Consider the following 23,402-nt stretch of genomic DNA (forward strand, 5'->3'; position numbering starts at 1 on the left):
AGTTAGGACCAAATATCTATGAAGTGGTTGTGGTCTTTTGGTGAGGCAAGGAATCCAATCCCATATGCTGTGGACTGGTACAAGGCCAAAAATGAATCTCATTTGCTATGAGGGTGTTATGCAGATAAAGTCCCTTAGGGAAAGAAGCATGGCCCGGCCTCCAACATGTCACCAGTGGGCTTCATGCCTCCCTCCTCCTTATATAAGCACTAATCTTCATTATGGGTTTGAAGAAGCCATTTACATTTTCAGTAACTTACTGATTTCTCGGGGGATATCTCTCCGAGAAGCTGCCCTCACCTCCCTGACCTCCCATACACAGCACCAAATGCTTCTCTGCAATAGAGTGTATTGTATTCCTTGATTCTTAATTAATTTATCAAGGGGAATTTCTCCATTTTTACTCACTACTGAGTCCTCATGCTTAGAAGAGCAGTGACTAGACCATCACAGGGACCAAAAACTATTTTTTCAGGGAATAACAATTGCAAATAGAAGGATTTCTAAAATCTTTAAGGAAAGTCTAGAATTTGCCTCCTCTTCTGTCGGCCCACCCCTGGATGCCATCCTTAGGGAAATACTTGAAAACTCCAGCAAAAATGCAAATATGTTTGCTGAGAGGATTAAGAGAGAAAGTGATTATCCCTAAAACCTAGAGCATTGTAGCAAATACCTAAGGTAGTCTAAATCCAAAATGACCCACAGAGAGTCAAGGAGCTTATGGGATCTGACTCACTATTCACAAGGAAAACCAGGGATAGGCTGGGTAATACCCAAGGGACCAGACCCATGGTTCTAAGGATGGGAACAAAGGCCCTCCTTCGAGGCAATGGGAAGTGGGAGGGAGGGGCAAGGGCAGGAGTAAGTCCGAAATAAATACTTGGGAGGCAGTGTGAGGAGAATTAGGAAGGTTGTTAAATCTCAGGGTAGGAGTCCAGAATTATACATCAAAGTCTGACCATGAATTGGAAGAGTTAGCATCTGGGAGGTAAGAGCAATCAAAACAAGGTAAGAGTTGTGTGGGGGTGGGTGGGGCTGGGAGGGAATGAGAGAACTGTCTAGAGCATTATCACTGTGATACCATTACATCAGGACAACAGGGGCCACTGCCCTGGGCCCCATGCTTTAGGGAAGCACTGTCTGAGAAAACCACAGATAGGAGCCACGTAGGTAATTAAAAGTTTTCTGTATCTTCATTTTAAAAACTTAGAAAAGCCAAAGAAATGACTGCAATACTTTTAATGAGAAATTTTACATTCTTTTTATTTTCTTTGTACAGCAGTTTTAATATGCCATATGCATTTTACAATGAACTCATTCACTGCATCTCATTTCGAACCAGCCACATTGCACATGTCCAAAAGCCACATGTAGTTAGTGGCTGCCATATTGGATAGTACAGCCTTGAGGGGCTCTGCTCTGGTCCTCTTCTGGGTACACCATGGGTGAAGAATCTGTGAGGCCAAAGGATTCTATCCACCTTAGATTCCCAACTTCTCCTTCTAGATCACACCCCAGGTATCAGAGACTTTCAAATTCCCTGCCTGAAAGGTCCACAGTCCACTTTCAGGGTTTGCATGAAAACTTTCCCTGGTCCATCATAAGGAAGGGGCCACCCTTTTGAGGGTGAACTATGCTGCTGCTCTTTGCACTCCCAGACTTGAGAGGGTCCAAAGGGATGGCTGCTTATTGGGACATATGGACAGAGCATGGACACGTGGGTTGAGATTCCCGTGTAAGACAGAACTGGAAGTGGGGAAGAGAAGACAGACAGGTCATCCTCTAAAACAGGGAGTCTGGCCATCTCCCCACACTGCCATATGCCAGCAGAGATTTCTGAAATGTCTGAGAATCTTGCAATCGAGGCTAAATTTGGCAAGGTAGGAGAACAGAATATACTTTATTTAAGAGTTTATTACCCTAACTTGTAACTTTAACATTTTTAGCCATTGTGTGTGAGCCTCCAGGAATGCTGGAAGCAAACCGGATCCCGGATTTACTTACTTACTGTAATATCTGGATTTTATTTATTTAAATTCTTATTTGTCTTTGCCGGAGAAGTGTGAGGAAATTGGCTCATCTTAAAAGATCAAGGGTACAATGAACTCTATGTAACACGAGAGGAGAAACAAATTATTTGCCATAAAGTTTCCAGGCTGCTTTACTGAAAGTGGTTTCAAGGAGACAAAGTTCTATCACCTCTACTGTGGAGACCACCCCAATTTTAAGTAGTCTCATTAATAATTTCTTTCTCTTTGTTCCTACAGAGCACTTTATTCAAAATGTCTTTTTTGTAGGCTATACCATGTGTCTATATTTTTTTCTGAAACATTTATTCTTTATTTGTGGGAATCACAGATCCTTTTGAGAATAGTATAGTGAAAGCCATGAGCCCTCCCTCCAGGGGGGAGTAGGAGGGAATATATATATATATATATATACACACACACATATATATATATACACACATATATATATGTATATATATATACACACACACACACACACACATACAAATATACACACATATATATTATACAAAAGTGGGAGTATGATTTCAAGGAGCTCATGAACTTGAGGTTAAAATCCCTGAGTCTGACTGCACTATGTGAATGAAGGCACTGATTTCATTCTGTGACATCAGAAACGTGGTAAGCTGCCAAATCAGATAGCATGAATGAGCAGCATGTTTCAGGTATCTATTACAGTACAACAAACCATCTCAAAATTCAGTGGCTTAAAAGAAGAGCCACCATTTATTGCTCAGGAGTCTACCATTCAGGCAGGGCACAGTGGGGATGCCTCTACCCCATGTGCAGTGGGCTAGAGGGTCTTGACTGGGGAATGGAGGAGCTAAGATGGTGTCATTTGCACACCTTAGCTAGAACCACTGGGGGCTGGCTCAACTTCTCTCTCTGTCTCTCTTTCACTTTCCCTAGTGTCTCGTAGCCTCCAAAGCATCTCTCCACACAAACTTCTTCATGGTGGTCCAAGGTTTCAAGTGGGAGCCTCTGCTTGGGTCCTGCTTGCTAATTTCCCATTGGCCAAAACAAGTCACATGACCAAGACCAATTAGTGTGGGAAGGGACTATGAAAGGATATGAACACCAAGATATGTGGTTTACTGGGGCCCTAAGTAAGCAGTCTACCACTCGGACCCCCCCTCCCTTAATGGGCAATTACTGAAAGAGCAAATAATCCCTTAAAGATACTCCCCAATAAGGACGGGGTATCTACTTAATTCCTCCCATCATTTAGGCCTCAGGCCAAAAGTCTGTTTCTCACATTACCTGAAGTCATATCTTCCTGTTAGGCACTATCCAAGAATCCCATGCTTTTCTTCCTCCAGACATATCACAGCTGTAATGAGGTATTAGTGTGAATATCTGATTTCTTATTACACAAATGAAATTATGCACTCATAATTATGAAAGGGACCATAACTGTTTTTGCTTACTGTTACACCCCAGTTTCTGGCACAGGATCAAGCACATGATAGACTTCCATAAATATTTGAGGAAAGAAGGAAGGAAGGAAGGAAGGAAGGAAGGAAGGAAGGAAGGAAAGGAGGAGGGGAAGAGAAAGGGAGGAAGTCTGACCTCAGAGCCTACACTTTAAATCACTCTTAACCATTAGATCAGCTCTAAGGACAAATTAATATTTAGAAGCAAAAGAGAATACTTAAGAATGCAAACTAACTTGTGTGTCCCCTCAAGGACTTTCTGAGAAAAGATGAACATACAGGCCAAAGAAAACTAAAGAAATGCTTGTTACTTTGTGGGGCAAGGGGGAGGGGGGTGTTTCAAAGGAATGGTGGAGATCAAGCAGGAAAATGGAGTGAAAAATGAAAGCATCAGGGAGATAATGAGGCAGAAAGGACTGACAGGGAGGGACACTCAGGTGGGTGGACCCACATTTCATTAGAGAGGGGTGATGCAAACACCTCCCAGGTGGGAAGGAGGATTAGTTAGTTAAAGTTTTCATATTGGCTTTGCAAAAGGCAGTCCTCAGGATGAGTCATAATTTCAAAGATTGTGGACAAAAAATGTGCAAAATAGAAAATATAATAGCAGGTGCAAAATTTTATTAATCACAAAACTCTCATAGGAGATTGCTAGTTTTCTGCTGCAAAAAGAGATAAAATATATAAATCTTTCTGTATAGAAAAATCAAAAAGGAAGAGCCCACACCCACCAGGCTAGCTAAAAAGAGAAGAGATGGGTAAAGCCAAGCGTTAGAAATGATTTGGAACAATGGAACTCTCATACCCTGTTGGTTGGAGTGCAGTTCAGTATACCCACTGCTGAAAACTGTCAGCATCCACCGAAGCTGAACATACACGCATCTTCTATGCCCAACAATATCACTCCTGAGCTATACCCAATAGAAATGCACCCATGTATTCCTCAAAAGATGTTCTAGAATGTTCACAGCAGCACTATTCATAATGAGCTCCACTAGAAACCTCTCAAATGCCCATTGACAGTAGAACAGATAGGGTATCTGGCTGGCTCAGTCGGTAGATCGTGCAACTTGATCTCAGAGTAGTGAGTTTAAGCCCCATGTTGGGGGTGGAGATTACACGAAAAACAAAATAAAACAGCCGAGCAGATAAATCCTGGTTACTCACACACCGGAACCCTACACAGTAATGAGCATGAACAATGCACAGGTAAGTACAGAACTGTGGTTGCACCTCACAGACATGAACATTTAAAGTAAGAAAAGAAAAGGCAAACCACACCGTGGAAGTCGGGATAGCGATTACCCTGTGGGAACAGGGAGGAGCCTATGCAGGGGTCTGAGAGACAGACTTCTGGGGACAAGGGCACTTTTCTGTACGGACATTTTGTTTCAATCAAACATTTCTTTTTTTTTTTTTTTTCAAGTAATAAAAGAACGTTTAATGGCATTGGGAAATGTTTACAATGTATTATTTGAGTAAAAAAGTAGGTGAGACAACATCATGAGTTGTTTGAAAAAAATACACTACAGTTGTGTGCTGTACATTTATATATACATTTACATTAAAGATAGTAACCAGAATATTTTACAATAAATTGTTTCACATTGGTTTTTTTTTTGTAATATTTAATTTGAAAAGTGCTTAATATAGAAATCCTGGGAATATTATGCAACTAATGAATCATCGAACTTTACATCAGAAAACAGGGATGTACTGTATGGTGACTAACATAATATAATAAAAAAATTAAAATAAAAAATAAATAAATAAATGTGTATATCAGACTTAATATTCAATCAAACATTTCAAAGAAGCTATAGCTATCTTCCAAAGCAAGGTAAACATCTTCAAGAACTCAAAACTGCGTTGTCCAATCACTGTGCTGCACGCCTGAAACTAACATAGCAGTGTGCGCCAACTAGACTTCAATTAAAAAAAAAAAAACTGAATAGGGACACAGAGATAAGACTGAGAAGCAGCAGTGGGCAGGGAAAAAAGCCAACAAAGTTGCGTACCAACCTCCTACTCATCATCTACGTAGAGTACACAAGGAGATCATTCTGGGGGCTCCCGGAGGAGCCGTTAGGCTGAAGAACTTGAAGAAATCATATGCCTCCCTTTATGATGTCTTAAGTCACTTCTAAGAAACAGGAGGGTCCATGCCTCTCCTCTTTCATTCCTCAGCTCCTAGCGCGGTGCCTCACACATGGTAGGCTCGCGGTCAAAGTACCGTGACTGAGTGACAAGTAAGTACAAGTAAGTGTCTCTGTTTTAAAGGCTGTGTCTTTAGTTGGGCCCCGCTAGTGGCAGACCCTGGCACAGGAGTATATGAGCGTGTTTGGGTACTGCCCTAGGAAGTACGTGTAGCAGAGTAAGAAGTGAGACCAAGGAGGCAAGGAGCCAATACTGAGTGAGGTAATGGATAGACTTCCGCTCTGGGCAACTGGGGCTTAATCCCTCTGGCGAGCTGAGAGAAAATGGGGGCATTGACCCTCCAGCTTGCATACGGCCTTGGCCAGAAGCTGCTCCCAGGAAGCTAACTCCCTGACATGTCTTGAGAGTCACAGGTCCTTCCAGTAGAATATCTTGGGATGGGGGGGGGGNGGGGGGGGTTGCTGAGGGGCGGAGTGGGGTCGGGGGTTGGAGAGGGTCTGCCACAGCTGGCCATGAGAAATCTTCATGGGAAACATAATTCTGTTTTCCTCCAGTGATGGATGTGGGCCATGGAATGAAAATGGAAACTAGGGTTCAAGAGATAAAAGTAAAACTCTCAGTGGAAAAGCACTCTAAGACTTTCTCCTCTGACTGCTCTTTGATGTTTAAATCCCTCTTCACAAGGCTCACTCAAAGAACACTGCTGAAGCAAGCTACCTGAGGAGTTTTAAGAAAAACAGCACCGAATTCCATATGTTCCATGTCCCTTTTTCCATCTGCCTGGAGCCTCACTCTTTTAAATAGTTCTCTCTCCTAGGGGATGTGGCCTCTGGTCCATGTTATTATATGACGTACCACGCAAGCTTCAATATAGTTTTCAGCAATGAGACACTGTGCAAATTGGCTTTCTGTTGTCTGTTTCCATTCCAGGATCCGTTAGAAGCTGGAAAGCACACAAGATTCATTTTGAAATCTCCAGAGAAGCCATTCAGGTGCCAGATTTTAAGATCAATGTTTAGAGGATCTAAGTCCCAGCTACTTTAGAAGCAAAGAAACTCCTGCCTTATTTTCACCCAAACCCTTCAGTCTCATTAGAATTCTCCCCAACCAGGGCTGTGAATACGAATTCCATAATGACAGTGGAGCATTGACGTAAAATGTAACAGTTCCTCAGTTAATCATCAAAATTAGCCTATCATGGTAAAGCAAGGAACGTCTACTGTTTCAGTGCCTTGTAATTGCAGATAATAAGTGAGATTATGAAAGGGGATTTTTAATGTATTTTAAAGCCAATAGAGGGCATTGAGCTTCCTTGCATAGAAGTTTTGAAATTCCAGAGAAGAGAGAAAAAACAACAGCGACAAAAACCTAGCTCCAAGCAAAGTCTCCTTGGACACAGTTTCTAGAGACGAAAGCATCAAGGGCTTGAAGATCTGGCAAGGAAAAGTTATTTGGAGATGCTTTTTTATAACTGCTCCTTAGAAAAAAGCAAAGTCCTTGAGCAGAAGAATTTTGGCTCATGCTATGGTGATAACTTAAAGCCACCAAAGGTAAGATCAAAACTCTATGTTGATGGGGCGCCTGGGTGGCTCAGCCATTATGCGTCTGCCTCCGGCTTGGGTCATGATCCCAGGGTCCTGGGATCGAGCCCTGCATTGGGCTACCTGCTCGGCGGGAAGCCTGCTTCTCCCTCTCACACTCCCCTTGCTTGTGTCCCCTCTCTCACTGGCTGTCTCTCTCTGTTAAATAAATAAGTAAAATCTTAAAAAAAAAAAAAAAAGAACTCTATGTTGAAAATATTTATCACTGATTGTGACTCTAAAAAAATTTATAGTATAAGGAATATCAGCTTCTTAAAGGGATCAACCTTACCCAAGTACCAGTGTTATTGTTTATTAATTATTATCTGCAATGGTGTCCAGCTCAGTAGTGGGTACTTAATAGGTTCTCAATAAACTACTGATTATAATGACTCTTTTAAAGTATTTTCCATGGAGCAACATTTTAAAACATTTTTATCTGGAAATAATTCCCCAACTTACAAAGTTTGCAAAATGAGTTACATATATAAAGCCACAGTTAGGAGCTGCTTTCCTGTCCTACCTAGACAAGATGGTGGGACTGGAAGGAAATGATTGAGAACATATGGCTTCCTCAGACCACCTGCTTCCCTTCTTTGTCCTTGAGTCCCATCTTGCGGGATGCTGCAAGCGAGAGCATCCGAACTGTGAGCAACATCTCCTTTCTTTTATTTTTCTTTTGTATTGAGCTTTTGCACTAGCTGAGCAACATTTCCCTAGTGTCTATAGTTCCGTGGTTTCTAGAAGGTTTATAGACATTAAATCAGTTCCACACAAAAGATCTGAAAAATGTGTGAGACAATGATGTGTGCAAGGTGGGTTCGGTCTGCATGGCCTCTCTCAGCAAACTTCCTCCTCATAGAAGTTGGATTCAAGGCTACTCTGATGAATGTGTTTGTTCTTTGTAGATTTGTCTTTTAATTGTGTGTGAGGGGGAGGGTTTGGTGTTTGTTTTTTGGTCTCTTTGGTCTTTTTGTTTTGTTTTGTTTGTTTTAACCTCACTATTCTCCCAGGTTTCTGAATTTCCTTGCCTATTACATAGAGCAGACTTACTCAGTGAACAGCTGCAACCCCTTTGGCCCTAGATGACTTATTTCACCTTTGCCCTGGCTGTCTTTGGTTTTTTGTGCTTATAACTTGTTTCCGGACACTGATGGAGGCAGGTTGTTGGGGAAAAGAACCCAAGTGATAATACTGTGTCAATTCTATTAAATTACTTTTATTCAGTCTGCTAGACATTGATGAATATGGTAACATGTTATGTAACTGATTTTTCAAACAGGAATTATCCCCAGGTCTCGTTTTTTTTTTTTTTTTTTAAGATTGATTGATTGATTTTAGAGAGAGTGAGGGATAGAGGGAGAGAGAGAATCTCAAGCAGACTCCCTGCTGAGTGCAGAGCCGGAGGCCAGGCTTACTCCCAGGACCCTGAGATCACGACCTGAGCCCAAGCCAAGAGTGGGCCGAGTGGGCCGCTCAACCAACTGAGCCACCCAGGCACCCCTCCCCCATTTTGATAGTCTGAGCTTACAAGAGGCTAACTCAACAGGGACTTGGTTTACTTGAGTCGGTGCACTTGGCTCACCTGCTAGGTTAGGCCAGGTAACACAGGGGACTCAAGATTCCAGGAGCAGCAAGAGAGAGCAAACCCCAGAGCACAAGGAGCCTCCAAACCTCTGCTAATGTCCCATGGAACAAAACAAAGCCCAGGCCTGAGCCCAGCTTCCCGGTGCGAAGTACAGTCCCCACCTCTTAATGACGAGAGGGGCGAGTTAACGTGGCTAAGAGGCGTGCATTCAGGAGACAGAGGAATTGGGGGCCATTTCTGCAATCGGCCCTAGAGAGGTGCTCATCGTCATACCATGAACCTATAGCAAAACTCTGAGACTGCAGCTGTCACTTCGTTCACAGGGAGAGGACACCAGAAGCAAACAAACCGTCCCGCCACAGTTTCCAGCTCTCTAATCGCCTGTCATCTTCCGAAAAGGGCCAGAATATTTGGTTCTGGGTAGTTAGCTCTGAGACACAGAGCATAATATTTTTTTAAACCCATAATGATACTGATTCAATATAACAGCTGTGGAAAGATCATAAAAGGAGAAGTTAGGGAAAGGCCCATCGGAAATAAGATTAGAGATGATGTTTCAGCTTCGCAGCTTTCCCTGGGCCCTGGGAAAAGAAACACAGCAAAAAAGGTTAGTTAACTTTCTCCCTCCTAATGAACATTATGAGGACAAATATTCTGTTCGCATGTACCCTTTTGGCAGCCTGGTTAATTTGTTAAGCCCAACTGGACACATAAAGAGAGCCCCTTTATCTTCATTAAACCCGATGAGAATGAATGGCAAACAGCAGCATCATTAGTCTGGCCTGATAGGTTTCATCAAAGGGCCTGGAAAGCTCTTAAAAACCCAGATGCCTTTAAAGTTGGCTGGGTTAGGGCTTGTTCGTCTCTCCTAACAAACATCGGCGGCTCTTCCCTTCAGTCACAGACGTAGGCAGGTCACGATTGGCTTTCAAGTATATACAGGACAGAAAGACATGGGTGCACAAGCACGCAAATGTACATGTACGCACACTCACACACTCACACACACACACCACACGCACAATGATCAACCAGCAAGATAACCTGGAAGGAGAGATAAGAGAGACAAGGAAGGTGCAGAAGGTAGTGTGGCCTCTGTTCTCTCTCTGGCCACATTGTCAGGACCCAGGAGAGACTGTGGTTAAAAGCATGGGCTTTTGGGGCACTTGGGTGGCTCGGTTGTTTAAGTGTCTGACTCTTGGTTTCGTCTCAGGTCATGATCTCAGGGTCATGAGATCGAGCCCCGCATCGGGCTCCATACTCAGCAGGGAGTTTGCTGGAGATTCTCTCTTTCCCTCTCCCTCTGTCCCTCCGACCACTCTCTTTCTTTCTTTCTCTCTCTCTCAAATAAATAAATCTTAAAAAAAAAAAAAAAAGCATGGATTTTTGAGCAGACTACCTAGATTTGAACCCTGGCTCTTTGACTTCCGGGCTGAGTGACCCTGGGGAAATTACTCCAACTCAGTATCTTCACCTGTTAAACCCACAAAACTCATGGAGCTATTGTGAAGGTTAAGTAAGGTAATATTCTTTAAGTGGTTAGAAGAGTCCTGCCCCATAGCTCTGTAAGAGCTATCGAAGAAGTAATGGCAACCAAGGCCAGTGTGAAACTACTAACGAGGGGCTTTGTGTCACCCTGAGATGCTCTGGAGCCCAAGTGTGACCAAAAATTAGAGACACAGGTCTCTTCATGCCCCAACACTGAGCCTTCACCAGCCTTGGAATTACCAAGTGCTGGAAGCTTTAGAATCATTCTTCTTCGACAAGAACTTTGAAATGAGAGTGGAGGGAAGGCAAAGGCAGGGATAGGGAATCTCATGCATCGTCACAAACAAGAGAAGAAAGGCAATGACAAGGATGGATCGTGTGACAAGAGCAGAGACCGGTTTGTGAATATATGTGAGAGACCCTTTGCAGACCTCCCAGAAATAATATGCTAAGGTTGACTTGATGGAGCTTGGCATCATCACGATGTGTCTTCATCCATGCGTCTGGTAACGGATGCTGATTTCCATCTGGGATCTTCTCTTGAGCTATCAACTCTAGGACCCACACATGGTCTCTCCATCGACCTGAGACTCCCCGCAGTATGGTGGCCTCAGGGTATTCAGACTTACTTCGCGGTGGGTCAGGGCTCAAAAAAAACTGTCCCAGCTAGCCAGGGAAGAGCAACATTGCTTTTATAACCTAGCCTCAGAGGTCACACTGCCCTACTTTGTCGCTTTCTGTTCCTTAGTAATGAAACACAAGGTTGCCCAGGTCCAAAGGAAGGGAACACGGACTGCCCATCTTGATAGATGAAGTGTCAAGATCAGGTTGTAGAAGGACACGTGGGATGGGAGACATTGCTGAGGCTAACGTGCAATCAGCAGCAGGAGGTATCAAGCCAGAAGTTATTTGCAGTATATATATTTTATTTATATACACTTCAACTTTATATGGATGACTTAATAATCTACTTAGCCTACACAATCTTTACAGTTCTCTATGGCAATATTACGAAGGATAATCGCAATATTATGCAGCCATTATGTGCTTGCTTATGGCGTGGAAATAAAAACCCAGACGTCAACCGTGTTCTTTGAAACATAGCCGCTCTATATGGTGAAAGGTTGACAAAACTTGATATGTTAGTAAAATTGGGGTAGCAAGCACAAAGGGAAGGTATTGGTTTTTGTAGCAAGGAAAGGTGCTAAATGGCTCACAGTACCGAAAGACCTTCATGACTCAGGATCTACAAGATAACAACTGGGGTCTCAGTCCCGACACCAGCTCTTTCTCTGCCATCTCTCATCTCTGCTTGTCTTTTTCCTTTTTGTATATTGTTCTCGTTGTCTCCTCCTGTAGACATGGGACCTTCTCCTTAAGACCGGAAAGTGACCCACCAGCAGCCACACAGTAAGTCAGAACTTCTTCTTTCCAGTGTCAAGACTGATCTGCTCCGCTTCCATCACATGACCTCTCCTTGGACTTACTCTTGCTGGGGGATAATGCTCTCTACTTAGCCAGGTCACATCTTCACTCTTCGGCCCAGAGGTCAAGGTCTGTGGCACATACTGAGTATTGTTCTTTGTCTAAACATATGTGTGTATGCATAGGGTTGGTCATGAAAATAAACAGCCCTAAAGAAGTCAAAATGGTCCTACAAATTTGCACATACTCCAACGTATTCTGTTTCCCATAGCAGTCTTGGTTGGGAGAAACAGCTGACTATCTTAACTGTAAGAACAGATGGTATTCCAGTCTGGCAAGGGCTGGAAAACACCTAAGACGTTACTTGCTGCTGCTTGGGACTTTTAGGCAAAGAAATTAGATGATGCACAAGTCCTCAATTCTAGTACCTCGAATCTCGGAGTGTCCCTTGTCATTTGCAAAGTTGATTGTGGGTCCAGCATCATCCCTTCCATCTAAGGACCGGGGCAGCTCCTGGCCTCAGCTAGCTTGTTGGTAGGCAACCATGGACGATCCACCAGGGTCATTCATTGGCGGTAAGAGGGAGTGATACTGGGAAATGATAGGGGGGCTAAAGTAAACAGTTTGCCTAATGGAAACTAATAATAATTTTTTAAGGTTTTTTTTAAAAAATGACATGAGTTTGCCCAACCCAAGGTGATGAAACAATGCCTTAATATTAACTATCCAGGAACACAGCTCCCTAGAGTCTTTCTGGAAGATATTAAGACACTGACTTCAACTCCATTATTGCTTGGCTTCAGTAATGTAAATTTGGTTTTAAAAAGTTGCCTCTTTGAGAGATACCTTTAAACCAGACAGACGAGTGCACAAGCCAGATGATCAGTGAGGACCTTGATCGCTCCAGGGCATCACCTTGCTAGCATCTTGGCTTATCCTGGTGTCCATAGCATATGTGATAACAAAACTGTGGACAGTAGGGTTGCTGGGGAACAGACAACACGCTTGGGCTCAGTTTCTTTAACTTCAGCCTCAGAGACAAAGGGGCACAGCAATGACTTCCAAGGCTGGTTGAACATTCGAAAGTGACAGTAGCCTCACCACCCATGGTAGATTGTCTCCTAAGATCACCACATCAATCTCTCCCATCCCCCATGCTCTTCACACTGTGAATTTGCTGCTCTCTCTACCAATAGGTGGGGGTCTATGCCCCCTCCCTCTCCCTGAGCCTCAGCTGGCCCTCTGACTTGCACTGACCAAAAGAATGTGGCAGAAGGGAGGTTGTGGGGCCTCTGAGGCTAGGGGTGAAGAGGCATGGCAGCTTCCTCTTTTGTCCTCTTGCCACGTAATGAAGTCTAGTATCCTGACAGACTGGAAGGCCATGGGGAGCAAGAAGCCCTGGAGGAGGAGAAAAGACACGTGGAGGAGAACCGAGGCACCCCAGCTGACAGCCATTACCAAAACCCCAGCTCTGTGAGTGGGGCCATCTTGGCTTCTCCATCCCCAGTCAAGATGCCCACCTGGCAACGCATGGAGCAGAGATGAGCTATTACCCTTCCCCTACCTGCCCTCCCCAAACCTCTGACCTACAAAATAGTGAACAACAAAACAGTTGTGGTTTAAAGCCACCGAGTTGTGCATCAACAGAAACTCAGTCACCCTCTTGCTGTACTTGTAGAAATTGGTCCCCCAAATTGGGAAGGCCTGCCAAAAATTGGGCTATTGAAAAGATCATAATATGTTTTGTGTTATTATCACTGGATACAGAGCATTTCTCTCCAAAGACTCAAGCCAAAACTAAATGAGTTGCTTTTCTGCAGAGCTGGGCCGTGCCATTCAAATCCAACCATTTTATTTGGTCCTCAGATCTTTTCCAGTGGTCTGTGTGAGGACAGTGAGCTTCCTTCCAGTTTTCTGAGAGCTGCTGGGTGCCATTTTAGCAACCCTGAATCTCTTCAGCCTTTATCACTCTTCTTACTGAGCTTGACAATGGCTGTTGACAGAAATTTTTGTAAATTGAGATTTGATCTCCCACTGCGTATAACCGCAACAAAGTTTCTATCAGATATCAATGGGAACACAGAGACTGAGGAACTGATCATTTCCCATGTTAGCCCATACACCCTGAAAATGATCAATTCTGCCTATTGGTCTCCGTGGCCTGAGGAGAACTTTCCAGCAGCTTAAGCATGTTCCCTCATTATCATACGGTCAATAAATTATTTGCCTAGGTGCATTTTATGGTTGCCCGATACACCAGCATAATAAAAGTTTGAATTAGGTAATGCTCCTTTTTATTATCGGAAATTAATTACCTCATGGGGCCAGGAGATACACAAATGCAGTGTGCCCTGCCACTAATTGGAAGGCTTTTTTCAATCTGCTTCGGTCAAATGCAGAAGAAAAAAACAAAAAAACCACATTCCAAGATTCTTCAGTATCAATATTATAGATTTATTTTATTGGACTCATCGTTGCCCTTCATTCAATAGTAAACAATACCATAATTTCCATAGCAACCATGGCATATGATTAGGGCAATATTAAACATAAATTCCAAACTTTGTGTTTTTTCTGAGCCCAGAGTGGGAGGCTTTCTGCAGGACGTGGTGAAATGCTCATCCTGGAGAAAAGTTCCATTTTTGTTCCCACGAGACCCGAGACGTTGGCAAAACAGCACATTATGCTAATAAATACATGTAATAACACTGGCACTTATGTTCACCGTAAAGGGAATATCCTGCTTTGATAAATGAGTGATGGCATGCTCCTATGACTCTAAAAGCTCATGTTTCATTTTAACTTTTAAACAAAATTCATCACACGACTATTAAGTGCTTACTGCATACAATGATGATTTCTCAACTTTCTCACTCTTTGCAGTTCATGAACTACAAGTAGGACACTTGGGAATCCAGTCTCCGTGCTCCTCAAGGATGAAGGCTGAGTCTTTGCCTTAGCTCTGCTTCTAACACCTGGCATGCAGTAGGCTATCAGTAAATGCTTAGAAATGAGCAAACACTTCCTGCTGACACTGAGGAGAGAGAAGGGTAGGAAGTTAAAGACCCATCAACGTTGTCTGAAAGCATGGATAGAGTTTGGTCCAGTGAGGAAAAATAGGAGAAGAACATGGGACATGAGAAACGATGAGGAAGGTGAGGACGGGGGCTTGGTCAGGAGAAGCAGGAACTTGCAGACTCTGTGGACCTTGGAGGCCCATGCCTGCAGGAGGCTGAGGGCAGCAGGGAAGCCAGGGGGGGAGAGACCAGGCAGGTCATAAAGCGCCATAGAGCACAGGCTTGAGTCTGTGCCTCACGAGGGGTTTTGAAGGCTATGAAGCAGAGACTGGTCTTGGTTGGGGTTCTGCTTTAGAAATATTATTCGGGTTTAGTACGCAAGTGGATATCCAGGAGATAGATTAAGAGCGAAGGAGACAGTTTAGAAGTCCTGTAGAGTTTGGGTCACCCTGACACCCCTCAATGCTGGCACAGGTGCACAGCACAAGCGAGCTCTGGCACTGTTTCCATACCAGTGCCCCCTGAGATTGTCTACAAGCTCCAGCAAAGTTGCTCAGGGCCCCAGGTCTTGAAGCATGGCAAGCCTTGGACACTGTGCTTTGAGGGAGCGTTTTGCTCCAGAGTAAAGTGCTACCCCTCACGCCTTCTCTCCGCCCTGACCTGTCCCCCTTCGTGGCCACTTCCAGGAGGACGGGCAGGGTATAGGAAAGGGATAAGGTGCTGCTGTCTCTTGCCTAGTTGCCACATTTATGAGGATAATCCTTTCTCGGGAGACAGAGCCCTGTTCTTGAGCCAGTTCTGAGAGGACAAGCCGTATGTGGCTGCATTTGGCCACAAAGAGCTTTCGATGAAGCCAGTTTGTTCCCTGATGATTTCCATTAGAAACAGACCCAAAACCACAGGCATTCAGGTTCACAGACTTTCCCAGACCAAAGCACACCATGACCCCACTTGAGCACCAGGATTTGCTTTCAAGCTGCTTTCCAGAACCCTGTAGGTTTTAGAAGAGAAGAGCCCAAACCTTGTACTGTTTTGTAAACACCAGAAACTGGCTGCTTAATGTGGGCCTTTTCCAGACTAGTCTGTGACTATAGTAAAAAGTTTCTGGAGAAATATTCAAGAAATGAAGATTACTCGGTATAGATGAGAAAAAAATGTCGGCAAAGTCTCACTGAATCCTTTGAATCCAGGTTGCTGTTCTTAATGGCAACGGGAGCCTAATTGGTTTGCCAGCTGCATCAAACACCCAGACGAGGAAACGCTTGCTTTGTAGCAGAGGGATTTAATTTGAACAGAGGGAAAACTTACTGATAGGAAAGGTTGTTAGGGACTGTAATGGATTACAACGAAAAACGCTTTCAAATTCATTCCTTCTGCAAATATTTATTTGCTAAGCGGTGCTCTGTATTAAGGGAATTAATTTATGAATAAAACTGAGACTCCTGCCCAAATGGAGCTTACGTTCCAGCATAGGTTCTAAGGAAGACCAAACAAACGAGGCTCGGAATGACTGAGAGCTGTGAGACACTTGCGCCCAGGGTGGTACAGTCAAGTGTGGGTACAGTGGATATGGTCCAGTGAGGGACCAGCCAGTGTGGGGCAGCCCAGTGTAGGAGATGCCAGTGTGGGGCAGTCCCATGTGGCACAGCCTGGTGTGGGGCAGGCCAATGGGGGACATCCCAGTGTGGGGCAGCTCGGTGTGGGACAGTCCAGTGTGGGGTATTTGGTGTGGGACAGCCCGGTGTGGGTACGGTGGCCACGGCCAGGTACAGTGAGAGGAGGACATGGCTTATATAGTGGAGCTTCAGGATGTGAATAAAGCATTTGGATGGGCCAGGAGGCAGGGAGGAGTGTGAGCCCGGAAAGGAAGTTCCGGGTTAGGGCAGAACAGGAAGCAGCTCGCAGGCCACCCTGAGGAACTGGGACTGTCCTGGAGAGAACAGTGCTGGTGGCAAGCAGGAGGAGGGAGCTGACTGGGGCGATGAGTCAAGGAGCATGGAGAAAGGCAGGACAAGAAACCAAACAGTCCTCTCTAGAGACAGGAGACACCAGTGAGAAATGACAAGCCCCAAGATGGAACCTGTGAGAAGCAGGGGCCAGGTCCTGCACTCAGGTGATGGAAGTCAGGTGGCGGCAGGAACACCCGTGGGAAAGAGGGCGGGACAGAGTGCTGGGCCAGGTTCAGTACCGCCTCTGAAGTGCATCCCCCAGAGGGTTGAGCAGCCACACCCAACGTGAGAAAGTCACTTGCGAGTTACACGTATGTGCCATGTATGGCCCTGGGTCAGGCAGCTCCAGGGATGTGAGGCCCGTAGACTTGGGTACATGAGATGACACAGCCTCAGAAAAATGCAACACGAGCCTTCTTCTGATAAACTGTGAGTGAATCAATGAAATACAAAAGTCCCACTGCCTGCTCCCCAGCCGATGCCCGCTCAGTCCAGGGGTACCGCATCATTCGCTAATCGGAACCCTCTAGAAAAGCAGTCTCCTAACTGCTTACCTGCAGTACGACTCCAAACTCCAGGCTCTGACCTTCCCTGGATGTTTAACAATTGGTTCAGCCCAGGTCCTCAGAGAGACTGAAGGGGGGCGTATCAGCAGAGGAAGCTCACCCACTCCCTGCTAGGTCACCCTGGATTCAGCTCTCTTGACCCCAAGCTCTCCAGGTACTGGTTTCAGGGGCACAGCAGATAAAAGAGAATCACAGTAGGCCTTGTAGGGTCTTCCCCCCCATCCCACAGTCCTCAAGGCGAGGTGATTTCTAGCCAGGGCTCCCTCCCTGCCCTGTGGTCCCATTGGATCAGAAGAGGTTGCCATACTCAGGTGAATTCTTCTCCAACCGGCCCCTGCTGGACTTCACCATTGCTCCTGCTGCAGTAAGACCACGGAGTAGGGTTGATCTCTACTGGCTTCTCCAAGGCTGGTCAAGAGACAGCCTTATTCACCGTCTCCCTCCAGCTCAGCTCCTTGACTCTGTGGTTTTAATTCTTTGCTGCTTTTTTCTCCCCCCAAAGATTTTATTTATTTATTTATTTGAGAGAGAGAGAGAGAGAGGGAGAGAAAGTGAGCATACATGAGCAGGTGGGAGGGGCAGAGGCAGAGGGAGAAGCAGGCTCCCCGCTGAGCAAGGAGCCCGATGCAGGGTTGATCCCAGGGCCCTGGGATCATGACCTGAGCTGAAGGCAAGCATCCAACCGACTGAGCCACCCAGGCGCCCCTAATTTCTTGCTTCTTGATGTCAGAGGTGCCAGGATAGTCCCAGGCTGGCCAGCAATTCCGTTCTTCAGAATCAGAAAATCTATTCTTTGTGATTCCTAATAGTGCCCTGTCAGGTGTCATTGTTAAGCTATCACACACATCTACCCACCACGTGGATATGTTGACTCCCCGTAGGAGACATCCCAAGGCATCGGTCCCCATGAGAGGCTTCAGGAACTTTTCACAGTAAGCAGGACATGTTCGTATTTGAAACATTGTGTAATTTCAAATAACAGCAGACATCAAAAGATTGATACGCGGAATGCAACAACGAGGCACTTCAGAGCCCTTCTCTCCTTCTATAAAGGGGCACATACTAGATAGCTCAGGCTTTGTAGGCTGGAAGGTCTCTGGAGGAACTGTTCTAATCTGCCATTAGAGCAGCCGTTGACAAGCCAGAAACGACTGGGTGTGGCTGCGTCTCTGTAACACGCGATCTACAAAAACAGGCAGTAGGCCACGTGTGGTTTGCAAGCAGCTGGCAGCCGCTTGAGGTAGGTGCGAAGAGGCAGAGCGGGAGGAAAGTGGGGACAGCCAAGTGTCAAGGGTGGGCAGCGTGGAAGGGCTGAAAGCCGGATCCCAGTGGGTTAAAGAGTCATGATTACCTCTGTGTGCGTAGACATACACATCTATCCGTATAGGAAAACATGTGTGCAGAGATGGACAGATGGACACACGCGTATATTCCTTGTGTGTGTATCACACGCATACACTTGGAGATTTTTGTTTCTGGCAGTTTAGAAGATTGGATATACTGAATAAGCCCCCTATTGTGAAAACAATTCTGGGGGTGCCTGGGTGGCTCAGTTGGTTAAGCATCTGCCTTCAGCTCAGGTTGTGATCCCAGGGTCCTGGGATGGGTCCTACAGTGGGCTCTCTGCGTCCCTCTCTACCCCTCCCCCTGCTTGTGTGCGCTCTCTCTCTCAAATAAATAGAATATTTTAAAGAAAAGAAAAGAAAAAAACAATTATGGACAAAACACATCTGTGACCTGGATTGGAGGTAAGGAGTCCCCAGAGGAATCCAGAAATGGAGTGAAGGGAGGAGCCCTGTGTGTTGGCAGCAAACCATGAAAGACATTGAGATTTCCCTTCCTCAGCTGCACGGAGCTCTGGGAAAGGACAGTGGAGCTTAGCCTGAACAAGGTGGGGAACCTGAGAGGAGTCTCAGTGTGTTTATCCCATACCAATCACCTCGGGCATTCCACTGCTGGAAAACCTCACAAGATTCAGTTTAAATTCACAAAACAGCTGACAAGGAATTCGGCACACAGCAGCAGCAGGACAACCATGGAAAAGGGTCTGGAGACTGCAGTCCTCAGCTTTCTCATCCTTCCATGGCTGGGTCTCATAGGAGAGCTTTGTCTCCAGGTTGTAACAGGAACTCGTGTGCTTACGGATGGGAGGCCAGGTGGGTGAGGCACCGCGGTACCCTGGTACCCGGAACTGCTCATGGTGGGGATCTCTAATAGATAAATTCTAGCTACATGACCAGTCTTAACTATTGAAACTCAACCTCCCGCCCAGATTCCACCAAAATCAGAAACAAATCATAAATCCAAATATTGTTCCTCAACAATACCGACGGGCTGCTACGTTTTGCTCTGAAATGACTCACCGATCCACAATTACAGGACATAATTTACTGTTAATGAACAGATGCCAAAGCCTTGGCTGAGGGTCAATAGCTCAGGAGACGAGCAGGTGTCTGTATAGCCCAGTGGAGGTGACCCCATGCTAGCTACCACATCCAGCTGGGACACCTCAGTGTCAGGAATACATTCGTGGTTCAAGAAACCTCCAGAAACCTTTGAAAGTGGTCCCAAATTGGGGGTGCCCCAGATGGTAGGCAGGAACAGATACAAGTCCTTTAGGGAGAAAGTCAACTTCGACCAGAGCCCCAAAGAAATCACAAAGGCCAAACTGCAGGGTAAATGGGGAATTCACAGACAAGTTCACAGACAAGCCCCCACGAGCAGGGACAAATCAGGGCAGGCACAGAATCACATCTTCAGATATTGGAGTCATCAGGCTCACAGGAAAAAATAACTATTTTTCATATGCTTTAAGGAATTAAAAATATGAAAACATATCAAAGAAGAATTAGATACTACAAACAATGTCAAAACAGTCAAGACTTTGAAAAAAAACTAAATACAGTTTCTCAAAATGAAAACTATAATTGAAAAAAATTTAATGAATTACACAAAAGATTTGACACACATGAAAAGAGAAGAAATGAGGAAGAAAGGATGGAATTATCCATTTTTAGTTCAAGATACAAAGGGATGGACTGAGTGCAGGAAGAAGGCGGGTGTGGGTCATCTTTGGGGTCAGGTTAGACTCTCTCCAGGCATTACTGCCAGGCTGGCCCAGGTCGCTACATCGTCTCTTTTGTCTTGCTTGGGTTTCAATGAGAAAACAAAAATACAACTTTTCCGTGAAATCTTCTGATCTTCTGATCAATTAAAATGAACAGGGCTGTGGGCACTGCAGCTAATCTGTGACCAACTTGTGCCTTTAGAGTATTGAGGACGGCAGGGCGGGAGTTGAATTCTAGGTGAGGAGAGGGAGAACCAACAGTGGGAGGTCACGACAGGCCAGGCGGGGTGTGATCTGGAGCATGGAATCTTACTGAGTCATGAGCATTGAGGGTGGCTGGCCATCCTCTAAGACAGGAGGGACAGAGCTGCACATAGATGTGAGCTAAGCTTAGTATATCCTGACCGGCTTAAGGAGCTTAACCTAAGATCCTGATATCCTGTGAACAAGCTGCCCTGGACTTTTAGCCAAGGACATTAGAGGCAGAGAGTTTCTGAAAAAAACAAACGGATCGCATGTCACAGCACTGGGACAACAAACGTACTAAGTACATAAAACATCGGGCACTGGATCTTACATTGCTATAGCTATGTCACAATTGCCAGAAAGAATCTTGAAACCGTCTCTGCTGCTGCCAGGCAAGTGGACAGAAATTTCCTAGAGGAAAAGCATCCTTGAATACTCACCAAAGGATTAATGGAATCTGGGAACACCGTAACCAGGAAATAGCTTTTCTGATGCTGATGGCCAGAAGAAGACTGCCAAAAAGCCAGAGAACAAAGAGTGGCAAAGAAGGTAAGAAGAAAGAAAGGAGAAGAAGGGAAGAGAATGGATAAAATACCACCGTGATGTTTTGAAAGGCACGGAAAATTGGCAAGGTAGATTCTGGGCCTCAAGGGAAATGGCGATGCTGTTCACTGAGGTCCTCAAGACCTTCCCGATGACCCGGCATCACAGAGGAAGAAGCAAAGAGGTGTGGTTTCGTGTCCACTTGCACGCTTCAGGCGAGGAGCTCACCTTGGAAGGCTCATCAGCTTGCCACCCTCTGTATGCGGGTCACCCAGCGTGGTGCCAGCAAAGGAGGCCTCACCAAAGGCCATTTCTCTCTTCAGCCTACACCTCCCCATGTCTGAATGTTTATTTTTTGTGTGCGTGCTCATTCTCAGCAGCTACTGACCTCTCTTTTCCGCTATTTCAAAGAACCAACACTCCATGTAAAAAGGCTGTGTGCTGTGCCGAAGTCTTAAACTTAGGCTAGAGAACGCATATTTGATCAAGATCTATGTAAATTCCACCCACCGACAGTGTGAATATTTTCCTTGGCTTTTGGAAAATACAGTTCACCTCCCTGTCTGCATTTGTGTTTCGACAAGTGGCAAAGCCTCCATTCATTGTTCTCAGTCACCCTTTTATTTTTTTTTTTTATTTTTTTTTTTTTAAAGATTTTATTTATTTATTCGACAGAGATAGAGACAGCCAGGGAGAGAGGGAACACAAGCAGGGGGGAGTGGGAGAGGAAGAAGCAGGCTCATAGCAGAAGAGCCTGATGTGGGGCTCGATCCCATAACGCTGGGATCACGCCCTGAGCCGAAGGCAGGCGCTTAACCGCTGTGCCACCCAGGTGCCCCTCAGTCACCCTTTTATATTCAACCTCTCCCTTGAAAAAGTAATATCTCCCCTGGGGGATACAAATTTGCACCCTCAAAAATCTCAAAATAATTTTTCATACCTTGTGTCCTCTCTATTTGTGTGAGAGGCGTTCAAGAGCATCACTAAGCCAAACGAAGCCCAATGCTTGCCATTTACGGTAAATATTGTCTTGGCTACAATTTTGAATCCCATTTTGCCTGCAAAATTATTAGGCAGGCTCCCCGAGAGTCCAAATATAACTTTAAATTTTAAGTTTTTAAGTAGTGTTTTTTTTAGCACATTAAAAGGTGTGATAATAAGGGAGTCATTTTCACTCTAATCTGTTACATTAAGACAAAATATATGGGGGCCCCCAGGGGCTCACTCGGTTAAACATCTGCCTTCAGTTCATGAGTCCCAGGGTCCTGGGATCGAGCCCTGCGTCGGGGTCCCTGCTCACTGGGGAGACTGCCTCTCCCTCTCTCACTCCCCTTGCTTCTGCTCTCCGTCTCTCTCTCTGTCTTTCAAATAAATAAAAAAAAAAATACAAAAAAAAGACAAAAAATATGGGTTCCTCTATTTTCCCTGGCCTGAGAAGCTTATTACTAGATTGTCCAAAGGGACAATAAGAACTATATGTGGATCTTGGTAAAATACAGATTCTGACTCGGTAGATCATGGGTAGAACCAAGATTTTGCATTTCAGACAAGCTTCCAGGGGAGGTCAAAGCTGCCAATCCAAGGACCATATTTGGACAAGCAATGCAGCCAGATCAGTGGCTCTCAGCCTTGGTTCCACATGTGAACCCCCCATGGAGTTATAGAAGCAATTGCCCAGGTCTCACCCCAGAGATCCCAATTCAATTGATCTAAAGGGTGGTCTGGCTCTCAGAAGTATACCGAAGTGTCTTGGGTGATTCCAAAGTGCAGCTTAGGTGGTGAATCAATGGTCAAAGGTGGGATCCAGCTGGTTGACACTCTGTATCATTGACTGTGAGCCCCTGCAGGGCAGAGTCTGTGGCTCTGAACTCTTTTTTTCCTTGAGGACGTTATAGCTGGATCATTATGAAATTACAGCATTGTTCATGATGTCATCAGTGTGCTTAGCATTAAACATGACCCCATGGGGTGAATGATTAGGGTCCCTTAAGCACTTACATGAAGAACCAGTACATTGAATCAGTGGCTGCCATGGCCCAAGATAAGAGGTTGTGGGGCCTTGGATCTTGGATCTCATTTAAGCATCACACACAAAAAATCTGGGTGTAAGATAGAGTCTTCTAGGTTAGAGCACTGAGGCCAAGGTAAATTAAATTTGTGGATAATGACGGGCTAGTCTGAGGCTGTGTTCCCTGAAAAGCAGCAGTATTCTATCTCTGCCTTACAGAACATAAGCATACTAAATACTTTGACAAAAACTTAAGGGAAGGATCTTAGGTCTCTGAGGACATCACCATCAACCTGTGATTTTCA

The sequence above is a fragment of the Ailuropoda melanoleuca genome, chromosome 13, assembly GCF_002007445.2.
Source record: "Ailuropoda melanoleuca isolate Jingjing chromosome 13, ASM200744v2, whole genome shotgun sequence".
Lineage (NCBI taxonomy): Eukaryota > Metazoa > Chordata > Mammalia > Carnivora > Ursidae > Ailuropoda > Ailuropoda melanoleuca.